General features: G+C 42.4%; 1 protein-coding gene across 1 annotated transcript in view; it reads right to left on the reverse strand.

Moving 5' to 3' along the window:
• Positions 1-23,864, reverse strand: part of PEMT (phosphatidylethanolamine N-methyltransferase) — an 893,879-nt gene that overhangs the window by 635,919 nt on the left and 234,096 nt on the right. The window lies entirely within an intron of this gene.

Genomic DNA, 23,864 nt, shown 5'->3' on the forward strand with positions numbered 1-23,864 from the left:
ATGTGTGCAGCATGGGCAAAGTACAGAGTGATGTAACCTAATTATTGTCCATTCACTGCTCCTGCTGCAAAATAGGGTATTTGCATTTTTCCATAGCGTGAACTCGACCTGACTAGAACGTATTGGGTGCTTTATATGCGCACCAGTTAGATTACACAAATTCACATTAATGTATGCTGGCAGATTAGGTGATTTGCCCAGAATCACCGGTTACTGAGGTGACGCCACTTGTTTTTTTCAGCTGAAGCCCTCCATTGTTGCACTTGTTGAACTATTAACTTTTCGGGTGCTATGGGTGTGCTGGAGCCATCCTCAGCACCTGAGCACTGGTGCTGAGGATGGCGCCAACACATCCTGACACCAGAAGCATAAAATTCCTCTGGTGCAACCACCAGATGGATTCTCTTTTATTCACTTCAGCCTTGGGAGCTGGGGAATAGGTTCCCCAGCACCCCGAAGCTGTTGCAATGATAATCAATGCATATGCCATGTTGCATGTCTGTCATTACAGAGAAAATTAAAGTGAAATCTTCACTTTCACTACATCGGTACTCAGGGGCATATGTGAGTCCCCATAGCACCGATTCATGCAGCAGAGGTATCATTGGAAAGGGGAGAATCTCCCCTTTCCACTGGGATCTTGCCCTTGTGGGACGCTGCTTGGGGATTGCCGAGTTGAGTGATCCCCCAAGCAGGGATCCACCGACTAAGAACACCAGGGTCTATTTTTTGAAGAGGTGGAGCTGCCCACTTGCTTTGGGCTAGTGCTTCCCCCTCACCCAGCCCCAAAAGTATTTCTGTCCCCCGGGGGGCAGACTGGAGGTTGTAACAGAAAGACTGATGCATCTATGCTGGGGTGAGAGCACGGCACAATGCCTGGGTTAGGTGAATCAGATTTATGATCCTATTGAAACAAAAACACTCACTGTGTTTGGCCACACTTGGGCACAAAGAGCAGTACATGCCCTTGCATGAAGTGTTGCATTTCAAGCAATGCAAAATTCACCAACTACAACCTCACCCAATCAATCTCTAACTAATGTCCATGAAATGCAACTTTTCAACTGTTACCCCGACCTGGAACGCTATCAGATCACCAAATGCTTGCTTTCATGCATACTAATGTCCATTGCTGATAAACCTTGAGATTCTCATGAAATACATTTATATACAATTAAAATAAATGTGAATCGTGTACATAGTCAGTGAATATTCCAAAACCCTGACACAACTTCAGTCATGTGAGCCTGTGTTATGCGGCCCAGGTACGAACAGGTGCAACATCTAACGTTTGCCAAGCAGACAGCTCTATTAGATGTATGCAAGCTCAGTTGTCGCTAAGTAGTAATGCCCTCAGTTACACACTTTTGGTGGCGGTTTCCAATATAGAAAAAATACACACAAAAAAATTTAAATGACTAATTACAAACAGCGGAAAACCGATCTCCCAACCCACAAAACAACACTAAGATTTTCAAAATAATAGTTATTTTCATAGGACGGATTACACTGTGTTCTGAACTTACTTAGAGCCTGATTACGATACACCCGTGGTGAGGAGACTGCCGTCGAGGTGGCGGTCTCTCCACTGGCCCTATTACAACTTTCCCACAGTTAGCCCAGTTGGAAAGGTGTGGCATCATTACTGCCGGCAGGTAATAGAGCCGGCGCAATGCTGCCGCGTGCAGGGTGCACCAGCACCCTTGAAATGTACACTTTCTGCACAGCAGACCATGTGCATTTCAAGGGTGCTGGGCAGGGCGAACCCTGCACTGCCCGTGCCATAGGCATGGGCAGTGCAAGGGTTCCCCTATGGCCCACTGCACTTGTTCTCCGCCAGCCTTTTCATAGCTGTCAGACCGCCATGGAAAAGCTGGAGAAGAACAAGGTTATAATCAGCAGGGCGGCGATTAGTTCAGCGCCGCCCTGGCTGATTACAACCAGGTCTGCCGTCAGTCCTTTGGGATTTCTGATCTTGTCGGGGCAGCTGTAGGTTGGTGGGTCTGTCATCAAACTCGTAATGTAGCGGTGAGGCCGCCACCGCAAGGCTGGCGGCCTTTGGACAGCCAGACCCATAATTAGGGCCTTGGTCTCAAAACGCAAGTTGAAGAGCTAGCATAGAATGCAGGACACTGCATCATATTCCAGTCACAGAGTAGAACATAAACTGCGGGTCTCAGTTTACATCCTGTTGTGAGGGTTGGTAGGGCCTTGAGCTTTCCTTTAATGTGTAGGAATGTACACAAAGCAAGATGTCCTTCCTGTGTAGTCGGCTTGTCTTAATCGATGTGGGAAACTGCTCTCCGACAGATACATTAGGTAGTAATTGCGTTAGTCCTTTATTCTCCACCACTTCCCTACCTATCCGGAATTTCGTGGTTGGCAGAGACAAAAGACTGTTCTTAAATGCTGGCGTCTGGATGACGCAAATTTAACATCCCGCGAGGAAAATGAAAAAAACCACAAAGGTTTTATTTCAAAGTATGAACTGAAAGTGTGGTCGAGGAGGAATAAACTAAAGTCCAGGACAGATATAAACAACATGGAGCATTAGGGAAACAACCGTGCTATGAGCACCGAATGGAAGACAAGGTTTTCAACTTTACTTCGTAGGAAAGCTTCAAACCAAGTCCAGAAACGCTTTTTAAACACGGGCACACAAATACGGCCTGCAGTCGCTGAGATTTTGCACTCTAAATGATAATTACTTATACGGAAATTCGGCAAGAATTTCCTTTTGCGCAAACCTTTTCTTGTTTCTGGGTCTGGAGTCGTTCTAACGTGATTACATCCTGTAAAAGCTGGTACAAACACACGACTTGCAAGTTTGTGAATATAAAAACACATTCTGCAGGTCGTATACTAACCACACATAAAGCTATTGTAATTTACTCCCGTCAAAGGTAGGATTAAATGCCAGTTCAGGGCAAGGCCGGACTGGGTAACCAAAACATCTTTGGCAAAAATGGTCAAACCAGCCGGCTCCCTTCGTCTCCTCGCACAATTACTCTCTTTCCAACCACCTATTTTCATTTGTATTTTCTCTCTCTCGAAGCCTCCCATGTCTGCTGCAGCTCAAAGAGCTGGGGAAAGTGACATGTAACAGGAGGGCCCCTGAGATTTCAAAACCAGCCTACAAAGGCTTCAGCCCACCAGGGAAATGCCCGGTAGAATAAAAGACCGTCATGCCCTGGTTTAGGCTTCCAACGGGGAGGAAAGATCCCTAATTTATGGTGGTGTGATGGAAAGTGTCTCGAAATTCCCTGTGCAGAAACATATACAAAAATATGTTTCTCAACTTTCCCTGTTTAGAAACAAACCTTAAAAATACATTTTTATTTTTATTTCCACATGCATTATATTTTTGGACACCTCAATGGTTATGCTTCTAAGTACTCCTGGGAATCTGTGACTATCACAAATTTGCAGTCTAGTTCTTGGAACTGTATGAGAGTTTCTAAAAAGTCACATTTTGCCCCAAACACAGGCCTAAATGTAGAGAAGAACATTCTAGACAATTTACAGGCTATTGTGGATTGGGACAATTTTCTACCCCTGGGCCTCCTGTCCAGGGACACCCTGGACCATGAAATGGCACTACAAGCGTGTGGACACGCCCACGGCATCCCCCTGCACAGCATCCGTGGTGCTGTGTACTGTGGCTCAAGTTAAAAACAAAGCCTTTGATACAGACTAGTACAAGGGACACAATAATAAATGGCTAGGAGGAATAAATTATGAGAGAGAGAGAATGAAAGAGACAAGAATGGGACAGAAAAAGAGACGAGGCGAGGGAGACAGAAGAGAGGGAAAGAGAGAGTGGTGAGATTGAGACCGAATGGAGACTTTGAAACTAGAGAGAAAGTAAGAAACGAGGGGGAAAATAAAAAGAGAACGATGCACAAAGCAGTATGGAGAAAGAAAGCGAAGGAGTGAGCTAGATGGGGAGAGGGGAAAGAAGGGGGCGAAAGGGAAAGATGAGTGAGATGGAAACGATAGAGAGGAGAAGCAAGGGAGGGTAGAAATATAGAAATAGAAAGGGAAACGTATCTTATTATGGATAGCACTGCACTGAACAAAGTTTAATCTATTTAACACAATGGAAACTAAAATTGGTGTGTATATAGTTAAATATTCGTAATACAGAAAGTGTAAAGACGTCAACATGCGCCTAAATGTGTTTCCCAAGTAGACTATAGCCTGATTTGGAGTTTTGCGAAAGGGTTGCTCAGAAATAAACGTAACAGATATCCTGTCTGCTGCATTACAAGTGCCACTGGATTTAATGCACTTGTAATACGACGGAAGATGTATCTGTCAAGTTTGTGACAGAGTAACCCATCCACCGGAGTGTAAATAAGTCCCCTTTGTGCTGGCTACTGTTTCCTTTCGGCTTCACGGGACGCATTAATTGAACAAGAAGGATGGGCTAACGTCTGTAATATTCTTCCTTTCACCTGTGACACTTGTTAGACGTCAAACAACACAGTTTTCCTTAAGGGTGTGCTTTTTTATATTGAGTTCATGATGTTCAACAAGCATTGGCAAAGTCAAAAATCTCTCTCCAACAAGAGAGCTATTGTCTTTGTCAATGTTTTTTACTCAAGTACGTTTCTGTTGCGGTGCAGTCATGGATAGCGGGAGGGAAAAGGGGCGGAGCGGTGCGTGGTGGAAGAAAAAAATAAATATAATATATATATATATATTTTTTTACAACTTACCTTCGCCGCGCCATTCCAATACTCCACTAGCTGCCAGAAGTTGCAGGCACAGGCTCCCAGCCTGCCCTGTAGCCAATCCTAACACTGCTTTCATGCATGAAAGCAGCGTTAAGATCGCTCCGAGGCATAGTGAAAGTCTCTGCCTGCTGTCTCCAACCCGGCATCACAATGCACGGATGGAGGGAGCATTCTGCGCATGTGTGTTTGGTCGGCCCGAGTCGGCCGGCCAAACAAACATGCGCACTGAGGGGAGCCCTGTGCACACCCCCTAGGTCCCTGTCATGCCTCATGGCCCACCCCTTTTACAACAAAACCATAATAAACATAGTTTATTATGATTTTGTTGTAGAAGTTTTGCAGCTGCTACTGCTGGCGGGGGCGACGCTCCTCCGCCATAACAGAGGAGCCGCCCCTGCTGCGATGTTAATTGGGGCATGATGTGAAGAGCCCTCCCCTTGAATTTTTGGTGAAATTGCTCCTCTGTGGCTTTGTGGTGGGAGAAAGGCAGATAGTGGCTTTATACACTGGACAGCCTTACTATCAACGTGACCATGAAAGTACAAACCATTCGGGCACTACTGAAGGAAGGGAAAGATAAAAAAGTAGGCATTGCTAGTGATACGGATGGAAATTAAGAACTTTACAAACTTTGGTCCATCCTTCTTGCTCAATTAAAGCATACATGTTAAGCTGAAAATAAACACTAGTCAGCTAAAAGTCTATTTGGAAACCATTGTTTAGGCATACATTGATGCAGTTACACATTCTGTTCCTCTATTAAGAATGTATAACTATATACCAAAATTCAAATTTCCTTCATGTTAAATAGATTAAACTTAGTTGAGCACAGTGCTATGTTGAGTATAGTGCTATACATAATAAGAAACATGTCAACTTTCCTCTTTTTATATTTTGATCCCGCTTTTCTTTGCCTCTAAAAAAAAAAACAAAAAAAACAAAACATTGATGCGACGTCAAAGATCTTTTTTTTTTATGCTAGTGGGACGGACCAGGGTGCAATACCGCATAATCGAGGGAGTGTGGCGTGCAGCATGGATAACCAAGGGAACTGAGTCAAAAAGGGCTACAATGTGGTCAGCGTTGGCTGAGTCATAGCACTTTTTTTTCTGTTATGGCAGGTTTGGGAGCAGCATGGACAACAGAGGAAGCGGCAAGATGGACAATGAAAGAAGGAAGGCAGGTAGGGAGAAAACAAAGTGCTATGACGTGGACAGCATGCCAACACTGATAACTAGATAGCAGAACCATTTTTATCAGGAGACTTAGGGGAATGCTGGGTGGAAGAAAGTTTGTGGCTCCCCACAAATTCCAGAACTTTTCATCACAGAAATGTGAGGAAAATGTGTTTTTTGAGTCAAAGTGTGCGGTTTGTGAGGAATTCTGGGTAAAAATCATGGTGAGAGTTATGCAAGTCAGCCCACCCTGGATACCCCTAGGTGTCTAGTTTTAAAAAATGTACAGGCTGGCTAGGTATCCACAGGCACCGGCTGAGTTAGGATCCATAACCTAGAGCTACCCAGAATGGAACAAAAGGGTCAGTTTTCAGAGTAAAAATGTGATACCTCCATGTTGCGCTTTTGGCCATTTCCTGTTGCAGCTACTAGGCCTACCTACGGAAGCGGAGAACTACTGTTATCGGAAGACTTGTGGGAGGATAGAATAGTAGAACATTCGTTATTAACAACTGGATTTTGATGCATCTGTGCTTTTCAAATGTAAACCTGTGTATAAAAAAGATGACATCTATAAAAATATCCTCTAAATCATACGCTAGTATGGGTACCCACAAATTTAAGGCTGTACAGTTACTACAGTTCCTAAACTCCATATCTTGTGCCCGTTTCAGAAATACATAGTTTTCTTGATATCCATTTTTTACTCTGCCTGTTTTGCAAATGAATTGATCTATACACTGTACTCAATGAAAAAACGTTCTACGGTGCAGCTCAGTTGTTGGCTATGGGTACCTTGGGTTCTTGGTGGTCCTACAAACCCTATATATACCCCCAAACAGAAGGGTTTAGCGGATCTAATAGTGTATTGCTTTTGTAAATAAGCCATTGTGACAAAAAGTTACAGATGAAAATGTTGTCACAAATGCCTGTGGTTTCAAACTCAGTTTCACTATTTCTTTAATTCAACAGTTATTTTTATTGGGAAAACCTTGAGAAATCTATACCTATGACCCCTTACTGAATTTGAAATGTTGTCTACTTTTCAGAAATATATAGCTTTTCTGGATCACCCAGGGGTTTCACACTGGTTTTCACCACAAACTGGAAGTAGGTTGAGAGCATAATAAATGGGGAAAATAGGCTACCTCTTAGAAAAATGCCAAAACTGTGGTATAAAAATTAGGTTTTCTGATTCAGATCTGCATGTTCCTGAAAGCTGGGAAGGTGGTGACTTTAGTATAGTAAATTGTTTACGGACGCCATTTTCAGGAAAAAATCTGACACTTTTATCTGCAGCATTTTTTCCCTATTTAAAAAAGAAAAATCAAAATGTTGCTATATTTTGCATATTTTCTCGGTCCCCTCCAGGGGAATCCACAAACCCTGGGTACCTCCGAATCCCCACGATGTTGGGAAAACGGATGCAAATTTAGCATGGATGCCTTACCTGGACAAAACTTTATGGAGCCCTAAGTGTGGACTACCCCAAATAGCCAAATAATGTCTCAGCACGGGGTGGTGGGTGAAAGTGCGGGGCGGGGTGGAGATCTAGTAGCTAAGGGGTAATGTTCTTCATGGGTTGTCTATTATGATATTATGACTAGCATTTATCCTTTCCATCCGAACGCCAATAGTTCCTTATTCCCTACAATGTTACAAGCCCATTCAGTATTTAATGAGGCTTTAAAGTGCTTGCCAATGTTTGAAGGAGGTAGGAGTAGTTCTCTCCTGTCTCCAGTTTGTTTTCCGGTGATAAAAGGCTGCATGCAGTTATTGCAACTTCATTTTTTCTTATCGTAGAGAATGCATCATTCCCTGTAGTATTTTAGGTATGAGTAAATAAACTTAATTGATATTTCAACTTGAACTTCACCTCACCTTTTATAATTTTCTCTTCTTTATAAATCCCCACATATTTAATACTCTCATGTTCTCAACCTAATACATAGGCCCTAGAATATTAAGGGGTTTTAACACCGTCCCCAAATATTAGACACCCTGACTCACACTAACATCTCATTGAGTATAGGTGGACTTTTGAAAAAAGAAGGGCTCCAGCTGTGCCAAATACAGTTGCAACTTTGCAGGATATTGTGTGCCTGCAAGAAAGTCCATATTCTATCATACTTTTACCATCTTTGTGCTCTGGACAAATACCTTTCCGACCTCTGCTATGGCTGCCGCTTAAGAATCGGGCATTGCAATATGTTCTTTAGTTACGTTTGTATGCTTTTTATTCTTTGAATTGCCATAACTCTCCCTGGGGTAAAGCAGCTGTCTCTTTCAAGGTTACTTGAGCTACTACCAAGAGTACACATATGTAATGTAATTATGAAGGACAAATTCACATTACCGTCTTATGTCATCAGAGATGTCATCAATGATGTCATTTAACATGTCATGAGTGATGTAATGTGTGAGGTCATAAACAGTGCATGACGAGGTTGCAAGTTATAGTTAGTTTACTAACCTATAAGTGGCAAATTTCAGTGTTTTTAATTTTTAAACGTTAGTTCTTGTTTTATTTCAGCACCTAAGTATACCGCCTTAATAACCCTTGTTTTTTCAGTATATTTCTTTTTTTTTTTTTTAACCTAGGTTAAGATCCTTTTACCAAAGCTACTTAAAACATCACTTTAATCTTTGTTTTTGTTGAGAGAATTTCTATTTTTTTAAAAAATCATTTTCAATGTTGAGCATACTTACAAGGCTCTTGGGCAAACCGCAGTCAATCCCATTGCTGCGCACAGCCTTCAGTAATGCACAGTGGGAGGCACGACCGCAGGGCATCGCCTCTCAGCAGGCCCTGCACCCAATCCACAGCTGTCACCCAACATCCCCGAGCATGGCCTTTGGCTTTGAGCAGCAGTAGTTGGGAGCAGGGCCAGGCCTCTGGTCAGGCCCTGCTCCCTTTCCCCACAGGCACCCAGCCCCTGCTGCACAAGGGCTTCAGCCAAATCACAGCAGAGTTTGTGTGGTGGGTCTGACCTCCAGCCAGGCCCTCTGCCAATCCCTAAAATGTAAAAACTTGGGTTATTAGTTGGGAAGGATGTGAGTTCTTCTTAAGTCATACGTTTGCAACCTTCCATATACTGGCTACAATTACCCCACTGTAGCACTGGACTCCTTCAAGGTAGCGAGGCATACTCAGGAGAGACGGAGTGACCTAGCATCCAGTCCTCAGGTACATAATGAGCTACACCTAAAAAGCTATTTTCCAATCAGTGCATTTACTTATAAAATAGAAAAATACTTTACTATGCACACACTTCTTAATGTAGCACATCAATTTACAAATATATACAAGTAGGCAGGTTGAAGTACCAACAGTGATACCTTCACTAAAGTCCACGCTCTTTGAGCTCTGAATCCTAAGATAGTTATCCACACCACATATACGAAGCATAATGTAAGGGGGTGTAGTTATCAAAGGCATGCCTACTGGGCTTGTCAGGGTGTCATCACATTCATAAAAGCAGAAACATCAGAACGGAGCAATGCAACACTATTGAAACTGCTGGGGCTGGTGCCACCTTCCAATGACATTATTCAGAACATGTAATGACTCACTGATGGTCTGGTGATAATCAATTAACATTATTATGACTTTCATTAGATGTACCATTCTAAAGTTATAGTTATACTTTTTAGTTTGGCAATAAAGCATTACAATTTAAATGAAGTATGAGCATGAGTCTTTCTTCGATTTTCAACATATTGCAAGCGCAATATTAGGAGCTACACCCTATAACCCCCAAGCACTGGTCCAAACTCCAGAAGTGCCTGAAACTGCGTGAAAACTACCCTTGCAGCACCATTTTACTCCCTAAGAGATTTTGAGGGACTTTTACATAATAATTTAGCAGAAGGCTCCTACTACACTCCTGGCAGTCCCACAAGTCTGCTTTATTGAAAATGTAAACGTATAAGAGGCAGAAAGCATCTAATCAAATATTCAAGCCTGAGGCTAAAGTAGTGCCCCAGAATCCTATTGCACTCTTAAAAATATCCATATTTGTGGGGACTCCTGTGGGTGGGCCATAGGGCTGTGCTTGGAGCATGTTGAAAGTGAGAGAGAGACTCTTTCTCATATTTTATTTACATTGTAATGCTTTATTGACAATGATAAAATTGACAGTTTTAATGTATATCTCTCACTGAAAGTCTTAGAAATGATTTATTGATTATCACCAGGTGAAGTGAGTCGTTATGTTATGTTCTATTGAATGTCATTGTGAGGTACCATCCCTAGTAGTTTTAACTGTGTTGCTTTGGTCTGTTATGTTATGTTTCAGTTTTTTGTGGTGAATGTGGTGACACCCTTAAAAAGAGAGTAGGCTTGCCTTTTGATAGCTACACCTCTTACATTGTGCCAAGTATATGTGATAGTGTCATGCACTAAGGGTTCAGGGCTTGATAGAGGTGTGGGCTGTTAAGAGGGTATCACCATAGGTATTTTCACCTGCTTACATTTACATATTTGTAAATTAATGCATAATATTTGGCAATGGATCTCAAAAGCCCTTGTAAGTGTGTTTTAAAATTTGCATATTCTGCTTATGGTGCTCAATAGAGGGCAGGGGCACCACCTTCTAAGCCTCTGGCCTTCCACATGGGTTGAAAGGGATTTTTGAGCAGGGCACTGTGAGCCCCTGTCTCGTCCTGTTCTCATAGAGAATGAGCTACTCTTGGAATTTTCCAAGCCCAATGTGGCTGTTTTGAATGCTTTTGGTGTCATTTTGTTCATGGTAGCAAGTTCAAGTCATCAGGAGGGATCTTTTTAGGGCACTTGGTCCCATCAAAGGGTGACCATCCCATCCCTTATGTGGGCTTTAATTTCTTTTTCAGAAAATCTGTACTGGCTGCCACAACATATTGTCCATGTTGTGGCCCGCCAATCAAGACCTGCCCATCCACATCAAATGGGCCAATCAGAGCAGATATAAACAGAAACGGGCCAGATATCTTTACATTTTTATTAGCGTTAATGCCTTTATGCCCACCCTGATCACCTTTTTACACACTTATTTCTCCAAAACGGCTGGACGGACTAACACCAAATAACAAAAAGCATGCATTCTTAGGAAACTTTCTGCTAAATCTAGTGTAATTGTGTTCTGGTGATTTTTCTGTATGACGGAGCAAAGTTTCCTAATGGAAATGACAAATGAAATAACACTTTTGGAACTCTTGTTTCCTTGCTTCTGCCTGATGGATTGGCATGCAATTTCCTATGAAGGAGCCGATGTGTATGAACATTTTTTTTCAAAGTTTCATAAAGATTAGATAAATGGTAACAACATTATCAAACAAAAATGCCTTTCCTATCTAATCTCTAACCTAACTATAACTACACCATTGTGAGTGCCACTGACAGTATTTATAAAAGCTTAGTTATAGTTAGGAAAACGTATTTTCCCTATACAAACGAATGTTAAACTACACAAATGTTAACAAATCTAAAGTTATAGTTATAACTTTCATTTACAATTTATCCACCACCATCAAATTATTAAAAGTAGTGGACCTTGTTATGCTCTCTTTTCAGCTCACTAATTAGGCAACACTGACTAGAACTTGCCACTCTACCATGCACTGTGTTCTCACAAATAATGATACTCCTCTGTACAACACTACACTGTAGGAAATTCTCTGCCATTGACTGCACGACACTACACTCAACCACACTGAACTATACAACACTCTACGCCACTACACTCTACAACACTCTGCTACACTCTATGCCACCCTACAACATTCTACTCGATGACACTCCACGACACTCCATTTCATGATAATCCAGTCGAGGACACTGCACTGTGCAACACTCAGTTCAACTGTTCGACATGCCACTACATTGTGCAACACTCCGTTCCACTCTACGCCACTCCATGATACGATACACCACAGCACTCCACTGTATAACACTTTACTTCACTGTACGCTACATCACTCCACTCCCATCTACTCAACTCCACTCTATTCCACTCTACAATACTCCACTCTACGACACTGGACATTGGATTGTAGGGGCATAGAGTGGAGTATAGAGTTGCACAGTGGAATGTCCAGAAATAGAGTGGAGTAGAATGTTGTAGAGTGCCAGGAAGTGTGGAAGACAGCTGAATTATATAGAGTGCAGAAGAGTGTCATATAATGGAGCCGGCATAGAGTAGAGTCGTGTACACTATAGTGGCGTAGAGTGGATTACCATAAAGTGGAGTAGCATAGAGTGGAATAGCGTACAGTGGAATACTGTCCAGTGGAGTGTAAAAGAGTGGAGTGGCATAGAGGTGAATAATGTATAGTGGCGCAGCATACAGTGCAGTGGTGTACAGTGAAGTGGTGTAGACTGGAGTGGCGTACACTGGAATGGGGTACAGTGTAATAGCATACAGTGGAGTGGTGTCCAATGGAACAGCATAGAATGGAGTGAGGTAGACTGGCATACACGGGGGTGGCATAGAGTGGATAAGCGTACAGTGAAGTGGCATACAGCTGAGTAGCACAGAGTGGAGTGGCATACAGTGGAATGGCGTAGAGTGTACTAGCATATACTGGAGCTCAGTAGTATACAATGGGGTGGAATACACTTAAAAGGCACAGAGTGGAGTTGCATACAACATAAAAGTGAAGAGCTGACCTGCTTAGAATGGAGTTGTGTACAGTGTAATAGCGCAGATGGAGTGGCATAGAGCCAAAGTGTTGTACAGTGCGGTGGCATAGAGTACAATAGTGTTTAGGAGTAGCGCATAATGTAGTGGTGTAGACTGGAGTGGCATACAGTGGCATGGGGTAGAGTGTAATAGCATACAGTGGAGTGTCGTACATTAGAGTTGGGTCCAATCGAATAGCGTAAATGAAGTGCCATACACCGGAGTGGCATGGCGCAGAGTAGCGTACAGGGGAGTGGCATACAGGGGTATAGCGTGCACTCGAGTGTTGTAGAGTGGAGTGGCACAGAGAGGAGTAGAGTTGAGTGGTGTAAAAGTAGAATGGCGTAGAGTGGAATAGCCTATAGTAGAGTACTGTCTAGTGGAGTAGCGTACAGTGAAGTGACGTACACTGGAGTGGCGTACAGTGGTGCAGTGTATAGTGTAATAGCGTAGAGTGGAGTAGCATAGAGTGGAGTTTCATACAGTGGGGTATAGCGTATAGTGGAGTGGCTAAAGTGGCTTGGCATACGAATGTATGTGAAATTTAGCAGCAATGTAGATGATGGTGTGCTGAGTAATGTAAAACTGTGAACTGCACAGCCTTGCATTTCCCCAGATTTACCAATCGATGCACGGCCACGCATGGTGGCCTTGCGCTCCTTTGTAAATCTGACATGGGTAGTGAATTGCCCATGCAACACCATGAGTGAGGCAAGAGTACCACAATCCAATAATACAGCGAGGCCTTTGTTTTATTTTGGGCCATGGAACATCATGATAACTTTGCAGTATACTGTGGAACATGGCAATGACAAGCCAGTATATAATTGGGTAATGGCTGTTTGTAGACAATGAAAAGGCAGCCATTTTGTTTTGACTACACTTTGGCTGTGTTCCGTGTTAGGGCCTTAGATATAGGTAAGACGTAGGTCCCTACCTATTACCACTTTATTGAAGTGGCAATTGGTAGGGAAATGTATTTATATATTTTTTAAATTTTTTAAATAAGTTTATGGCCATGTACCGCTGTTGTTTCACAAAATTGTGTGAAATTCTGCGAAAGTACCGCTGTGACAGATATCACTAACTTTAAATGCCTTATATCTTTTAAAATACTTACCCTACCTAACTGTGGTACCCAAAAATCATCATCTCTGCACCATAATGTATAACCCTGCCAAACTTCATGGAAATCCTTTCAGCCGTTTTCATGCTATTTGAAATACAATAGTCTACGGAAAATGCACTGGGAAAAAAACGCATTTTGGGACTGACTTTTATCTCTGCACTTCCTTGAGGAAAGTTACTAGGGAGATAATATCCGAGGAATTCCTATCTTTGGGAATTATAACTACAGAGTGGCAATCAGATTTAGTGTGATTTCTTTCTTTTTATCCATTGTATTTGTTTATCGGTTTACATACTCTTGTGACCATGAATGTGTCTTTTAGTTGTTCATGTGGTAATTCTGAAACTTTACATATGCAGTCTAGTTTATTTTTTGTGCGTGAGTGAAAGCCAATCATTTGTTGCTATAAAAATTAGTATTATTATTTTCTCCTAATTGCCAGTTAGCATGTCCTAAATACGGCAGTTTGTGAAGCTCACTGCAAGGTCAGTTGTACATTTTGTTCCTCAGGAGTACATAAGGAAGATGGTTTTTGTTCAGATTGTTAGGCACAGTTTTATTTTCGTGAGCCAGAGAGCATGGAAAGAAAACCTATGTAGAGTAAGATGCATTCTATTTGTTATGTATTTGTTCTTAGAGTTCTAATAGCATGTGACCATAAATGGGTCTTTCAGTTGTTCATGTAGTAAAACTGAAACTTTACATATGCATTCCAGTTTATTCTTTTGCCTTCCTTGCAACTTATCGCAGGGTTGTGCTACATATAAAGGCCAAGGTGAACAAAAGGCAATCATGGTTATTGTTATAAAAATGTAGATTATTATGTTTCCTAGTGGCCAATTTTCTTATCCTCGAAATAGTAGTTTGTGTGGCTCACTGTTAGGGCATTTTTCATGTTGTTACACAGGGATGCATAAGAAAAATGGTTTTTGTTTGGCTTGTTGGGTCACTTCTGTTTTGTGAGCCGGAAAGCATGCAAAGAAAATGTATGTAGAGTAAGATGTATTCTATTTGTGTATGTTTATAGATTTTCATTAGCTTGTGACCGTAAATGGGTCATTTGTTCAAGTAATAACACAGAAACTTTACATATGCAGTTTAGTTTAATCTTCAGGCCTCCTTCCTACGTTTTGGATCTTGCTAAATACGAAGGCACAAGTGAATGAAAGCCAATCATTGTTACTGTTACGAAAAGTGAGATTATTTTTTTCTTGTGGCCAATAATCATGTCCTCTAAATAGTAGTTTGTGTGGCTCACTGCTAGGGGAATTTTTGCATTTTGTTCCACAGGAGTTCATAAAAAAAGAAGTATTTTGTTTGTTTTGTTCAGCCAGTTTTAATTTGTGAGCCAGAGGGCATGAAAATAAAAACTATGTATTTGAAGATTCTATTTGGTATGTATTTGTTTATAGGTTTCCATTACTATGTGACCACAAACGGGTCTTTCAGTTGTTCATGTAGTAAATCTGAAAGTTTACATATGCAGTCTATTTTGTTTGGCTTCCTTGCTACTTTTAGTAGTATTGTGCTAGAAGATATCACTAAGTTGAAAAACCTCATAACTTAAGAAATACTTACTCTACACACCTGTAGAACCCAAAGGAATCATCTGCGCATACTAATATTTGATACTGCCAAATTTCAACAAAACTCGACTGGCTATTTTAGTGCTATGCGAAATACAAAACACTGTGTAAAATGCATTGAATTTCAACCCTGTTTTGGGACCTCACTTTTTTCTTTGCACCCCTTCACCAAACAGCGTGAAACTTTCAGTACTCAGACAATGAAACAGGGGCAGCAGGTCTGCAAAGTTTTGCGGACATTCATCAAATGGGTGAAAAGTATTAAGGGTCAAAAATCCAAACAATCCCTATCTCTTGTCACCTTAATAATAACTACAGAGTGGCTACTGCCACTCGGTAATTATATATATATATATATATATATATATAAATAAATACATGTATACACTCTCTCATACACACGCCAATAGATAAATAGATATCATTCACCCAAAGGATGTAAATGATACCTTAACAATGCTAACAAAGTCATTTATTTGCCAGCTTATAGACATAGCGTACTGCGACCTTCATCTAAATTCTGCTTCAATATGAAAACTAGTTTGACTATTTTGCCCATTTTGTATTCTTGATCCTTTATACTACTACTTCATCACATTTTTCCATTATGAATTTTGGTGTGTTTTATTATATTTTTATCTTTGAAACTAACTTTGTCTTACATGCATTTCATACATAAGCCTAGCCACTCCAAGCTACCAACGGTGACCCAAGGACTCCTTGTAGAACCAGAATAACTCTGTGAAAACTTGTTTGGGCCTTGTGGGAGTTGAGTCTCAACAGATATCAAGATTCTCACTATAGCTTAACAGTTCGACTTCATTTAGTGCTTTATAAAGTTCAAGATTCTTATTTATCCACTCTCCTCTTGCACATGAGAATCAACCACTGGCAATGTGTAGGAAGCTGGCCTGGTGTGTGGCGGGTACCTTAGGTACTTACACCTTATAGCAGGTCCATGTATCCCCTATTAGTGTAGTGTAGGCAGTGTCTAGAAACCAGGCTCTCTAGAGGTAGCTGTGGATGAGCAGCCAAGGCGTATCTAGGAGACATGCAAAGCTCATGCAATACCACTGTAGTCACACAGCACTTACACACATGAAAGAAAACACTCAGTGTTACAAAAATAAAGGGTCGTTATTATAGTAACACAGTATCAAAGCACTAGATAGGCAACCCTCCAATAGGAGGTAAGTAAACACACTAAACATGTACCCTAGTAATCAGCAATAGGTAAAAAAAGTGATAGAAAACACAGCAAAAGCAAACAGACAATAGTGACCCGAGGGGGAGCCCAAACCATATACTATAAAAATGGAATGCGAACACAGGACCCCCACCTAGATAGGGGGAATGTGTAGAAGGGTACTGAGGTACTAGGAAACCCCAAAGGTAAGTACCACAGTGCCCCCCCAGCGACCATGAAAAAAGGAGTAAGTTACTGGATTTTCCCCAAACCACCCAGAAGGAAGAAAAGGAAGAAAATGCAGAACCCAGACAACAATGCAAGACACTAACAATGGATTCCTGAAGAGGAGGAGCTGTGAAGTAAAGGGATCAAGTTCAGAGGTCACAGAAGAGTCAAGGTGGAGCAGGAGCTACTACCCACCCAGCTGTGGTTGCAGGAGTTGGTCGACGGTAGGACGAAGATGGTCAGGAATGCAGCACTGGAGCAGGTGAAGAGTTCCTGGAGGATGCAATCAACATCCCACGCCAGATGGATGATTGCAGTCGGTCAGTGGTGGGGAAAAGCCACAAACAAGCCTTGGCAAAGGCAGAAGTTGCGGTGATGCACAAAGTGAAGCTGCCGGGGACCAGAAAGGTCCAAGAGGACTCAACCCATGGGGAAATTCTAGGGGGATCCTTGGCAAGGTGGAGAGTCCAAATAAAAGGAGGCATCCCCACAGGCGACCCACTGGGCAATGAACCAGGAGTCGCAGAGGAGCCCACGCAGCACAACTAGCAAAGGGTCCGATGCCGCAGCAGCAGCACACAGAGGGCTTTGCGTCGGAGGAAGAAATGCTGGAGGTTGGGGCTACATGGAGCCTGAAGATCCCTGGGAGGAGATGTAAACAAGCCTTGGTAGCTGCAAGAGACGTGGTGCATAGGGGTACTGTCTTGTGTGGGAAGTCAAAGGCTTACCTTCACCAAAGTTGGACAGCTGGCAGAGAGGATCAAGAGGACGACTCCGGACCACCTCCAGTGATGCAGGATCCATGCAGCTAAAGATGAGAGGAGATCCATGCAGCAGGTCATCGTTGCAGATGGTGCCTGTGGATGCAGGGGGAGTGACTCCTTCACTCCAAGGTAGATTTCTTCTCCCTTGTAGTGCAGTCTGAAGACTAGTTTATGCACGGACGGTACCAAATGTGCCCTTCAAAGCATACCAGTGGCTTGGGGAGGCTACCCCTCCCAAGCCATGCAACACCTATTTCCAAAGGGAGAGGGTGTTACCCCCCTCTCCCAAAGGAAATCCTTTGTTCTGCCTTCCTGGGCTCGAGCTGTTTAAGCAGCAGGAGGGCAGAAACCTGTCTGAGGTGTGGTAGCAGCTTGGGCTGCTCAGAAAACCCCAGACGGCTGGTTGGGGCAATGCTGGGGGTCCCCTAAAGAGCCCCCAGAGTGCATGGATTTGTACTTCCAATACTGGTAACAGTACTGGGGTATGATTCCAACATGTTTGATACCAAACATGCCTAGGTTCGGAGTTACCATTATGTAGGTGGACATAGGTAGTGACCTATGTCCAGTACACGCATGAAATGGCATCCCCGCACACGCGAAGTCCAGGAAAGTGGAACTGGAGTTCGTGGAAGTACCTCTGCTAGTGCAGGCGTGCCCTCACACACAGGTACTTGCACCCTGCCCTCTGGGCTAGGAGGGTCTGCCGTAGGGGTAACCTACAGTGGCCTGGTACAGTGACCTGTAGTGAAAAGGGTGCATGCACTCTTTCACGCAGGCTGCAATAGCAGGCCTGCAGATACACTTTGCATGGGTTCCCCATGGGTGGCATAATACATGGTGCAGCCCATGAGGATCCCCTGGTACCCCAATGCCCTGGGTACCATATACTAGGGACTTACATGGGGGCACCAATATACCAAATGTGGGGTGTGAGTAACCAAGTTACCAAGTTAGAAGGGAGAAAGTATAATCACTGGTGTCCTGGTTCACAGAATACCAGTGAACACAGTGAAACACACTGACAACAGGCAGAAAATGGGGGTAATCATGCCAAGAAAGAGGGTACTTTCCTACACAATGCCAATAGTTCTGGCTTTTAAATGAAGTGTCTCCTCAGTCAATGATGGGTCTGGGCATTCAGTACGTTATCACACAAGCACTCTGCCATTCATCGCAGCACTCCTACATCCATTAATTTACAAGAGGCTCATCCTTTTAATCATCCACTTAAAGAACCACAATAAACAGAACAACTCCACAAACTCATCCAAAATAAATGAAAATATTAAAAGCATAACAGATCAATGTTGTAGCCTAAACTCAGCAAGCATATGCTTGCAATAACAAATCAAATTAAACATAACAGCAGGTGGAGGTCTAGCAATATTATTGTGCATATTGTTTCATTGTTCTGAAGGTCTTGCATGGCCAAGATTATCTGTGCGGGTTATCTTGGAATGGTAAAATAGTGAAACTATTGACAATATCATTCTATGATGATGGGTTGTTCTAGAGACTTTTGTGTTGCAGGATGCAGACCCCTGCAAATGAAATGAACAGCAAGCAAGCAGCCTGTTAGCAGTCTAGGGATCCATAGTAAGCTCTAAAAATAATGAAAATAAAAAGGTGAAGAAAGAAATAAGAGGAAAAAATTAAAAACTGAAGAACCGGACCAACAGTCCTGATAATGAAGAACACTAATTTTCAGGTTGATTTGTATGTGTTTGGTTAAAGTAGGAGGTCAAATTCTGATGTGCTGGCAACAAGGATCAAAACTAATTCCTGCTTGGAATGCTGGTTAAAAGTCCAGATGTGATCATGCCAAAGTTTATATCAGATACACAGTATTTAAGTGCACACGTTTCAAAGTGCACCAATAAATACACACTGAAAATCCTGGGACAAACTCTTTAATGTAAATACTCTGCACTTCTCCATTCATCTAATACGTACACTGAGAAATATGCAGAAGTCGGCTTCTGTAAATTCATCAGGAGATGGTAAATTTAGGGATTGGCTCAGCAGTGATATGTTGGTGTGTGACATCAACCTAGGTCCGAGAAGGGCTGCAGTCTCTTTCCTGGCCGCACAAGTAATCAAAAGGCCCACTTCCACAAGGGCCAGTGGGTACCCAATGTGGCTTAAACAAGGAATATGACCATATTAATATGTTTTTGTAGCATCATAATGCCACAAAGCTTGGGCGCACGTAGGAGCAGTGTATCATGATCAGGCACATTCTGAGATGGGTTGTGGCCTCCAGCACCTTTGGCCTAGATGTTTGGGACACTGAGATGCGTGGGGCTGAATGCTGTGTTTGGCAAGGGGACTTGCTGGAACTATCATCACTGTCTGCAACTGCCACCTGGACACTCCAAGCAAACCCAACAGAACTCACGGTCTTTTTCTGCTATCCCAGTCTGTGCCTATTTGACCAATCCCTCATTCGTCTAGGTCCTTAATAACGTAGAAATATAAAAACAATCATTGATCTAACACTTTTCAATGAAGGAAACTGGCAGCCCACATATTATACATCTGGTGTGCAAACTCCTTCTAAACTCATATCCATCTATAACACCCTCCCCTTCAAAAATGACACCCTCTCTTCCACAAACCCTCCAATGTGCGCCTGCAACCCACAAACCATTCTCTACCACCGTCCTGTTTGGGAGTACACAAGCAAGGCCTCATCAGAGCAGACATTCCTCCACTGACAAGTAGTTTGCCCAAAAATCTAAACTGCATCAGGGCCAAGGAATTGTCAATAGCTGCACTCCTTAAAGAAACTGAGTAAAATAACACAATAAACCAGCAAACAACATTCCAACTGGCTCAACTGGTGCAAAGAAAGACTGAAACTTCCATAGTGCAAGTGGTTGTTTATTGAAAGCAATAGAAAAATAATGTCAAGCCACATTCTGTCTATGACGCAGAGGCACGTCGGTGAGATTTGAAGGAGGATTGTCAAGGACAACCAGTGTGCACAAAAAAATTAAATATTATTTATTTATTCCTTTATGCTGGCAAACAGTTTTCAAATACTTTTTGTGACAGGCTTCAATTTTACACTAAGTCAGGGGTGCAACATATACCAACCTATTGTGGTACTGAGCATAAGATTGGAAGCTTGCGCACAGATTCCCACCACAGTAACTTAAATCTACGTGTTTATTTTACTGGATGTATAAATCTATTCGTTCCAGATGATTCTGGAAACCATCACATGAGATTATGCGGCAAGCGTATTTTCATGTTGCCGATGACCTGAGGTCGTTAAAAGCAGCTCACATAATGTACAAAAGTTAATTCAGCCGCTAATTTGATAAGTGCAAACACCCTCCTTGCCAGTAATGAGGTCTCATTTATTCCCCAATTAAATGACACTTAAGCGTGTCTCTCTCTGAAATACAATAATGTAATGGTGCGTCACGCCGCGGCTTCTGCTGACAAGCAATCATTCATTCTCTAGGTGGAGCGTAGTATAAGGCACCGCAGAGCGCGAGAGCAGGAAGGGCGAGAGGATGCGAAGCGAGGGACTGTGAAGGGGTGGATGGTAAACGACAGAGGGCAGAACAAGTCGATGAAGAGGGCGGGCCCGGTTTGTGCATTTTCACCAAGTGAACTCCCAGTTTCAGCCCGGACCTGGTGAAAAAGCTGAGTTTGCTGAAAGTGAGAGGCTATTCAAAGACTGATATATCACATGGGGAAAATCTTGATTTGAGTAGTCTGTGCAGCCTGGGCTTTGAGTGAACTGAGTCCCTCCGCTCTCAAACCCCACTAGTATTCAAAACAGACAGTGAAATAGTTCACTTCCGTCCGTAACTTTTCATGCAAAAACTTTAATCGAGTTCTTAACAATGAGTGCAAAAAATGTTGACATAATTCATGTCGTCCTTGCTTATTTTTCACATACTTTTCTTAATTCCCCATTCCCTGTTACTGTTTGAGTTTTCCAGGAGGTTGTGTTACTTTCTTTAGACAGTTGATTACTCTTGTCTAGTGCATAATGTAGATTTTCCTAGTAATTATGAAGGAAAGTCTTAATTTTATTAAAGACACGGAGGCGAGTATTATGCTTTAGTCTTTTCTTTATTTTCAATAGCAGCTGCAGTCAAGAACAGAACTACTGATCCCATAAGGCCAACAACAACAGCCAATGAGGATCAAAAGGTAGTTCTAAGAAAATGCACCAATCACCAACAACCTGTCCTAATAATACCTATCTTGACTGGGAACAGCCCTCTTTTCTTGTGCAAGCTTAAACCGCAGAAAACAAAGGAACAATTAAACTACAAATACAAATAGCTAAGCCTAGAGCTAAAAGTTCTTGTAAAGAGTAAATCAGTCTTTGAGCCAACTCCGGAAGGGTGTTCTGAGAGGACGGAGAGAAGATTGTAGAGGCGGAACTGGCCAAGAACGAAGCAGCCGAAGAGACGAAGGCAGGAGTCTTATGTCGTTGACTGTTGTCCCGATGTAGAAGCTGAAAGGGAGGGAGACAAAATAGTAGAATTAATTTTGTAGCGGCGGGATAATACTCGCCTCCGTGTCTTTAATAAAATTAAGACTTTCCTTCATAATTACTAGGAAAATCTACATTTTATGGCAAGACCGGAGGCTCCTATTATGCTATTTTAAAGCGTTTTAATCACATTGAAAGAGGCATGTTCAATCGGTTTACAATAGAAAACTTTAAAAACATTGTCATTGGACCAGTCAGCCGACCTGAGAATATCCTCTAAGCGGGAACCGGCCCAAAAAGCTTTGGACGCCATGGCTCCCCTAGCCGAATGGGCCCCAAAGATGGAGACATCAATACCAGCCAAAGACATAATCCAGCGGACCCAACGAGCTAAGGTTGGGGAGGACACAGGTTTGAAAGGTTTCCTGAAGGAAATCAGGAGCTGGGTAGAAGAGGAATTCCTCAGACCGGCTGTCTGCTGTTCATAAACTTTTAAACATTCACCTACAAAAAGTTTAGGCTGATCTGGAAAAAAGGGGTAAAAAACTGAAGAAAGGTTAGTTTTTGTACGTCTCACCACGTTAAACAAAACCCCAGAAGAAGTGAACTGACGAGCTGTAATGTCCAAAGTTTAGCGTTTGAAAGACACCAGACATAAAAGCATAGTCAATTTGGCTGAAAGCTGTTTCAACAATAAAGAGGCATTATCCGGCCATGACACAAACAATCTTAGTACAGTATTAACATCCCATACAGAACTATACTTTGGTTTTGGAGGATTGGAAAATGTTACTCCCTTTCCGCAGATTGGGCCAGCATGGTTTTTGACACCAGAGACACCACAGAATTTTCTAAATTTTGTGATAATTTCTGCCATGAAACTGCCATGGCCTGCTCAACTGAGGACTGAATTAAATCATTCAGATTGTCTTTGAGGACGTCTTCCTCCTCCTCCTGAGACAGCATTGGAAGGTTAGAGCTGTCCATGGTAATAGGGAAAGATAACTAAAAAATAACTGCCCAAGAAAGGGTTAATATTTTCTACCCTAAGTTGGAAAAATTGAAAATCAAAACTGAAAAATCGAAACTGAAACCAAAACTCCAAAGAAATATGAGTCCGGCGCTGTCAATCAATAACTGAGGCTTGAAAAAAATGTTCCCCCAGCGCCTGACAGCAGGAGGCGTAGGCAACAAAACCTCACTGAAATGAAAATCCCTGGGGAGCGACCAGGGTCAAAAAACGCTGTCTCTGAAGACAGGAGCTGAATGAAATTCCTCCAAGCGTTCTAGTGTAAACACCCGAACGCCTGGGGAAACGCGCTTGCCGAAGCGTGAAAAGAAAAAAGATTAACTCAGCGGGCGCCGAGATATTTTTTTTACAAGCGTTCCCGTAAGAAAAACAGAATGCCTGGCAGACGCGACGAAGCGTGAAGGAAATAGTTTTCTCCACAGCGGGCGCTGAAATAACAGAGCGCGCTGAGGAGAGAACGGTTATTTAGGAGAGACGCGCTGTGAACATTCTAAAATTGCGGCTACAAGCCGGCTAAGGAAAATAAACGTACGTTAAGCACAGAATACAGAAATAACAAACATTTGAAGTATAACTACATGTAATAATACCTATAAGCCTAAAATATACAGTAGACATAGGAAGTGGATGTACTTATCTTGACTGCGAGCAGCAAGAAAAGAGGGCTGTCCCAGTCAAGATAAGTATTATTAGGACAGGTTGTTGGTGATTGGTGCATTTTCTTAGAACTACCTTTTGATCCTCATTGGACGTTGTTGTTGGCCTTATGGGATCAGTAGTTCTGTTCTTGACTGCAGCTGCTATTGAAAATAAAGAAAAGACTAAGCATAATAGGAGCCTCCGGTCTTGCCATAAAATTTGAATTGAGTGCTATTCAGGTGGTCATATCTACGCAGGTGGGCG

The sequence above is a fragment of the Pleurodeles waltl genome, chromosome 10 (genome assembly GCF_031143425.1).
Source record: "Pleurodeles waltl isolate 20211129_DDA chromosome 10, aPleWal1.hap1.20221129, whole genome shotgun sequence".
Taxonomy (NCBI): Eukaryota; Metazoa; Chordata; class Amphibia; order Caudata; family Salamandridae; genus Pleurodeles; species Pleurodeles waltl.